We start from the raw sequence: 7,817 nt of genomic DNA, 5'->3' as shown, positions 1-7,817 counted from the left end.
TATTCTGCTTAAACAGCAAGGTTAACTTGTTTTGTCATGCATGAAACCATTACAGATGGATAGATTGAATTTTTCTGATGATTTTTCATATATAAATCTTTGCATTTGGAGCTATGATTGATTTTCTATGATTTTTAGAAGTTTTGGCTATTTTCTGGAATTTCCTATATAAGAATAATTCCAGTAATTGAATTAATGCGTCAACATGACATAGGTGTGACGTCAGTGGTCAACTGGGTCGGCCAGGTCAAACCTGACTGGTGGGCCCTGTCTGTCAGTGACTTAGCTAATTAACAGAATTAAATTAACACTAATTAGCTGTCAGTGGGGCCTGGGCCCTCATGCCAGTGACTAAACTAATTAAAATTAGTTAAAACTAATCCTAAAGTAATTAGCAGACCGGCCCCACCTGTCATAGACTCAGGGGGGTCAACCTGGGCCCACACAGGGGTCAAACAGAGTCAAACTCGCCGGCGTCTAGCCGCCGGCGAGGCCAGACGCGGCGGAGCAGTGCGGGATTTGCACTCCGGCGACCAAAAGGTCGGCGGAGACTATCTACGTGATGTGGGGAGGAAGCCGCGTCGAGTGGTGGCAGTGGGTGGAGCTGGGGTGGCCGGAAACGTCGCCGGCGACGAGTTTGGCGGCGGCCGGAGCTCGGGTGAGGTCGAGCTAGTCGCTAGGGGGCACAGCGAGGGGCGTGCGGGGGTGCTACGGGCTCCTGCGAGTGCGTGGAAGACGAAGGCATGCTCGGTGGCGTCCCAACGTGGCTATGGCCATGACGGCGACGTGCGGTGGCGGCGGCGAGCTTCGGCTTCGATGGCAGAGGTGGTTAGAGGACGCGGACGAGCGCGAGGAGAGGGGGAAACGGTGGCGGAGCTCATAACGGTTGCAGGGGAGCGAACAGCGAGCTCGGGGAAGGGCTGGAGCGAGCGGGGCGGCGAAGGGGATCTCCGGTGGCCGGAGTTGAGGACGAGCTCGATGCAGCGTCTCCTGGGCGAGCGAGCGCTGGGGGCTCGGCCTACTTGATGTAGTCGACGACGGCGGAGCTTCCCGGCATGACGGGGCAACGAATGGACGGCGGTGGCTGCGGTGAAGCTTGTCGGCGGTGACGGCTGCGCTCGGCAAGAAGATGGGGAGAGAGCCAGAGAGGGGGAGAGGCCACGGGGAGAGTGGGAAGAAAGTGAGGGAGACGTGGGGGTCGGCGTGGCACTCGTGGACGCCTCCAGGGCGTCGGCGGAAGCAGGAGGTGGCCGGCGTGTGGCCGCGGGCGCCGGCCACACGCTCCTCGTCCTCCTGGCGAGAGGAGGGGGACGACTGGCATGAGCCAGTGGACTGGGCCAAGCCGGGTGGGCTGGTGGGCTGCGCCAGGTAAGTCCCTGTTCTTTCCCTCCTTTTCTGTTTTTTTCTTTATTTATTATTTCTGTAACTTCAGGGCTTTATTAAAAATGCCAGGGCATTACCAAAAATCATAAAATTAATCATGGCCACTGCTTAGAATATATCCAACAGTTATGATTATTTGAGCATTTAAAATATTTTATAGCATTTAAATGACCAAATGCAAATACCATAAGGATTAATCCAATGACCTTTGATGTCCTAGAAAAATGTGCACCATTTTTGTAAAAGGTTTTAACCCAAAACAAAAAGGGTGGGCTTTTTAGAAGGGCATTTCAGGTTCATTGAAAAAGTTTTTAGTAAACCCTAGTTGTTCCAGGGGGGTGCTGGGGGTTCTGTCATCCCCATTTCAAATTTAAAAGGAATTTAAACATGATGCACACTCTAATGCTTGAACTAGCTAGGGTGTGACAACTCACCCCCACTCAAAAGAATCTCCTCCCGAGATTTAGGATCCTCCGGAAAGAAGGTGGGGTACTCGAGTCGAAGACGATCCTCCCTTTCCCAAGTGGCTTCTTTCTCGGAATGGTGTGACCAATGTACCTTGAGAAACTTGATATTATGACGTCGAGTGGTACGCTCGGCTTGATCAAGGATACGAACGGGATATTCCCGATATGAGAGGCTATCTTGTAAATCAAGCGTTTCATGGTCCACTCCACGGATAGGATCCGCGAAGCAACGCCTGAGTTGAGAAACGTGGAAGACATCGTGAACTCTGGAAAGATGCGAAGGTAGTTCCAATTGGTAGGCAACTTCTCCTCATTTGGCAAGAATGCGAAAGGGTCCGATGTAACGAGGAGACAATTTTCCTTTGATACCGAAACGATGGGTTCCCTTTAACGGAGTAACCCGAAGGTAAGCCTTCTCGCCGACTTCATAAGTCATAAGCTTATATTTACGATCATATTGACTCTTTTGACGAGATTGTGATGTTTTCAATTTCTCACGAATAACGCGAACCTGCTCTTCTGCTTCCTGAATCATATCCGGGCCAAAGAGTTGGCTTTCCCCGGTTTCTGACCAGTTAAGAGGCGTTCAACATTTTTGTCCATAGAGGACTTCGAAAGGAGCTTTGCCCAAACTAGCTTGATAACTATTGTTATAAGCAAACTCCGCGAATGGAAGGCATCTCTCCCAACCCATTCCGAATGAGATGACAGAAGCTCGGAGCATATCTTCTAGAATTTGATTGACTCGCTCTACTTGACCACTTGATTGAGGATGGAAGGTGGTGCTAAAAGTGAGACGAGTTCCCATAGCATTTTGGAAACTTTCCCAAAATCGAGAGGTGAAGAGACTCCCACGGTCTGAGTTAATTTCCAATGGGACACCATGAAGTGACACTATTTGGGAGATGTATAACTCAGCTAGCTGGCTAGCGGTGATACTCTCACGAAAAGGTAGGAAATGGGCTACCTTGGAAAGTCGGTCGATCACGATGAAGATGGCATTATTCCCTCTCTTGGTCCTGGGAAACCCAGTGATGAAATCTGATTTTATCCCATTTCCACTCGGGAATAGCCAAAGGTTGAAGGGTGACAGCAGGCCGTTGATGCTCTGCTTTAACATGACGACAAACGTCGCAATTAGCAATGTATTGAGCGATTTCTCTCTTCATCCTAGTCCACCAAAACCTCTGGCGTAGGTCTTGATACATTTTAGTACTACCGGGATGAATGGTGAGAGGGGATTCATGAGCTTCCTTAAGGATCAGCCGCCTCAGGTTTCATGCCTTTGGAACCACTAAGCGGTTTCCAAAGTATACGACACCTTGATCATCAACGGAGAAACAATTCGCGACTCCTTTCTTAATGTTTCTCTTAATACGGGAGATTCCCGGATCTACCTTCTGTGCCTTGATGATCTGATCCATAAGGGTAGGTTTCGCCACCAGTGTGGATAGGAATCCTCGAGGAACAATGTGAAGATTGAGCTTACGAAATTCCTCATGGAGAAGTGGTTGGCTTTGGTGTAACATCAGGTTGTTACAGTAAGATTTATGACTTAGCGCATCAGCCATGACATTGGCTTTGCCCGGGGTGTAAGTTATTCCTAAGTCGTAATCGGAGATCAACTCGACCCAACGTCGTTGCCTGAGATTCAAATCCTGTTGGGTGAAGATATATTTCAAACTTTGGTGATCGGTGAAGATCTCGCAACGATTACCAAGGAGGTAATGTCGCCAAGTTTTGAGTGCATGGACTACAGCTGCAAGCTCTAGATCATGTGTGGGATAGTTTTCCTCATGTGGGTGTAATTGCCGTGAAGCATAGGCAATTACCTGACGATCCTGCATGAGTATTCAACCTAGTCCTTGTCGCGAGGCGTCGCAATAGATAACAAAGTCCTTGGAGAAATCTGGTGGTACCAGTATGGGAGCAGATGTTAGGCGTCTTTTCAGTTCCTGGAAGCTGAACTCGCACTGTGGGGTCCACTCAAACTTTTTATATTTTTTGAGGAGTTCAGTTAGAGGCTTAGCAACCTTGGAGAAATTCTCGACGAAGCGACGGCAGTAGCTCGCTAAGCCAAGGAAGCTCCGAACTTGCTTGACCATCTCAGGTGGAGTCCAATCAAGGACAGCTTGAACTCGCTCGGGATTGACAGCAATACCCTTTCCAGAGATTACATGGCCTAGATAGGTCACTTCTGGCAACCAAAATTCACACTTGGAGAATTTGGCATAAAGGCGATGCTCTCGAAGTTTCATCAATACCAGCCTTAGATGTTCGGCATGTTCCTCTTCATTCTTGGAGTAGATGAGTATGTCATCGAGGTATACTACGACGAATTTATCCAAGTACTCCATGAAGACCGAGTTCATTAACCGAGAGAAGGTAGCTGGGGCATTGGTTAAACCGAAGGACATAATGGTGTACTCGTATTGGCCATAACGAGTAACAAAGGCCGTTTTGGGAATGTCCCCATTTTTGATTTTGATCTGATGGTAGCCTAACCTCAAATCCATCTTGGAAAAGACTGAGGATCCAGCGAGCTGATCATACAGATCGTTGATCCTGGGAAGCGGATACTTGTTCTTGATAGTGACCAGGTTGACAAGTCGGTAATCTACAACCATTCGATCCGTTCCATCCTTCTTCTTGACGAAGAGGACGGGGCAAGCCCAAGGAGAGGAACTAGGATGGATGAAACCTTTTTCAAGGACTCATCGAGTTGATTCTTAAGCTCGGCTAGTTCTAAGGGTGCCATCTTGTAGGGTCTCCTAGAAATTGGAACGGTTCCTGGGACAAGGTCTATCATGAACTCGACATCCCTGTCAGGTGGAACACCTGGCAGTTCTTCGGGAAAGACATCCGGGAAGTCCCGGACTACCGGAACATCCTCAAGGTCTGGAAGGGGGTTGGCATTTAGGGAGTAAAGCTGGCGCTTGGCCACTCGAGTTAAGACATTGACTGTCTTTCCCGATGGATGAGTAAGTTGAACGGTTCTAGTGGCACAATCAATCTTAGCATAATGAGCTGAGATCCAGTCCATACCCAAGATGATGTTTATGTCCGAGGACTTGAGAGCTATTAAGGATGCAAGGAAGACAAGTCTATCGACAAGAATTTCGTTCTCATGGCTTACTCTAGAAGTTTGCCATTTGGAACCCGGAGTTTTAATTACCATGGAAGTGGGCATGTCACAGAATGTCGTGTTATGCAATCGAGCATAGTTCTCGGATATGAATGAATGAGATGCTCCAGTATCGAAAAGAACAGATGTCGGATGGTAGTTAACAAGGAGCATACCAAGGACGACATTAGGATCCTCGTGAGCCTCCTCGGCTGAGACATAGTTGACATGGCCACGTGTAGTGGTGACCGGCTTGGCGTAGAATGTCTTTCCCGCTGGCTTACCACGGCCAATGGACTTTCCAGATTGATTGGGGTTGTTGTTCTGGGGACACTCTCGGCTATAGTGACCCGGCTATCCACACTTGAAACACGTCACCACGCTGGGACGGGGAGCAGCATTAGCAGCGGGCCACCATAGGGCTTGGGCGGTGCAAACTGCTGGTTGGGACGAGGCGCCTCAAAGGATGGCCTTGGAATAAACCTGGGTGGCAGTGTCGTGCTTGGAATCCACACCCAGCGCTTCTAAGCTCCAGAGCCGGATGAAGAGCCAAAATCATGGGAGTGCTTGCGTGAAGTGTCATAATCAGTCTGGCCTGTCTCAGCGCTGATGGCTTTATTGACCAACTTCTCAAAGGATGTGCACTCGTGCAGACGAAGATCGCGGCGAAGCTCAGGGCTAAGTCCCTTTGCGGAACCTTGCCTGCTTCTTAGCGTCGGTAGATACCTCTTCAGGAGCATAACATGCCAGATTCCCAAATTCACGACTATATGCATCCACAGTCAGTCTTCCTTGGGTGAAATTGCAGAACTCTTCCCTCTTGCGATCCATGAGACCTTCCGGAATGTGATGCTCACGGAAAGCCTCACTGAATTCAGCCCAAGTAGTAATTTGGCCTACCGGGCGCATAGCTTTGAAGTTTTCCCACCAAAGGCTAGCAGGGCCTTTGAGGTCATAGGTAGCATAAGTAACCTTGTCGGCTTCGGCTACGTTGGCAGAACGTAGCTTGTGGGTGATGCTCGAAGCCAGTCATCCGCGTCGAGGGGCTCAATAGAATGGTTAAACTTTGGTGGGTACAGTTTGATAAAGTCATTGATTGACACCAAGTCATTCCGCTGATGGCGTGCAGTGTGCTGCTCAATCCGCTCCAGCAGGCGGTTAGTCTCACGCTTGTTTCTTTCCGCCTCCAGCATCACTTCGGCCAGGGAAGGCGGGTGAGGCAGATTTTCACCCCTAGCTGCACTGGCTCCCCCCTGCTCCGGGGCAGCAGGGTTGCTGCGGGTGTTGACCATCCTAGGAGAAAACAAGACAACGGTTTAGATAAGGATGGCACAACTTAACAAGGAAGTGCAGAATGTAATAGATAACATGGAATGCTAAGATGTTCATTGCACGACATGGTAATATAGAAACTACCATATATATACCATTGGTCATACACACCGTACATAGTTTAGTACAAGCCCAGGCTAGAGTACAACTACAGTGAAAGACATTACATCTCATCGGAGGCATTCCAAGCTCCTATACATTATTTGTCTACACCTCTGGAATTGATTACACACAAAGTCATATTCCACAAGTCACGCAGGACAGTGAAGATACAACTATTACAATACTAGTGGTACTACTGCTAACTCAGACGGCTCCGTAATAGTCCTCATAGAAGTCACCTCCATAGCCTGGAAGTTCAACGTGATCATCCGGGAACAAACGGTCCTGAGGAGCTTGTGGACTAAAGGGGCTAGGGTGAGGTCTTGGACCAACAAACGGTGGCCTGCGGGGACCACGGGGTGGGGTGATGCCTCCCACATCACGCCAATCCACCATGTCTGGCAGAGCAGATCTCACAGGATACAGATCCCTTGTATCCATACATATAGCTTGCATCACAGGTGCAAACCGAGTCAATGTGGCCCAATGATCAGCGCGGGTGTTGAAAAGCTCCAGCCTCAAGGCCCGATTCTCTCGGTCTTTATCCTCGAGCATCTCGGCAGTGGTACGAGTTAGAGAGTCCTCCTGAGTGGAGTCAGCATAGATAGCCTGGAGATAGCCTTGCGCTCCCGGAAGTGAAGCTGGCATGTAACGGAAGTCAGTGTTCTGAAGCAGGCCAGTCCTGACTCGCATGATGGTCATCATGGAATAGGCAGCATCCTGCACAGCCATCTCAACAGTAACCCCGAGTCCATAGGAATAGTGAAGGGGCTCGGTAGATCCAGGATAAGAAGGAAATATCCTGACGGTGCAGAAATATTGGCTTTGATTAAAGTCTCGGAATTGCTCTTCGACGGTGTATTCGGGATACCAACGGTAACCCGTCTCGATCATTACCCGGACTAACATAGCAGTATGACCGGGCACGTCGAGGCACCGGGTTAGGCGAACCACTTGGTTTTGAGCACGGTTGGCCATCTGAAAGCACAACCACAATGCAAAGACATTAGAATTTCTAGGGAAAATTGGACAGCATAACAACTGTAAATGCTCAGAAAAATTTGAGACATCCACAACAGTTTGCAATACCACTCAACAACATCATATCAAGGATCTGATTCAACTGGCAACATACTAAAAGTAGTAGAAACTGAACTGGGGCTTGTAACAACAATCCTATAAGCTACTATGGATTAGTAACACGTGAATCTGATAGAAGAAGAGAGCCTAGTCCTTAACCCACGTTGAATGAGAAGAAAATAACTCAGATCAGAGGGCATAAGGTAAAGGAGTAAAAGAGCCTTACGTTCCCTCCCACAATCAATTCCCCTACATATAACTAAAGAATTTCTAGATTCGACATCGACCAGTTTGGCTCAACGAACCTACAGGCAGTCCGGCTCTGATGC

This window comes from Triticum aestivum, chromosome 5A (assembly GCF_018294505.1).
Source record: "Triticum aestivum cultivar Chinese Spring chromosome 5A, IWGSC CS RefSeq v2.1, whole genome shotgun sequence".
Taxonomy (NCBI): Eukaryota; Viridiplantae; Streptophyta; class Magnoliopsida; order Poales; family Poaceae; genus Triticum; species Triticum aestivum.
The sequence above is the reverse complement of the archived record's forward strand: the minus strand, read 5'-3'. Positions refer to the sequence as shown.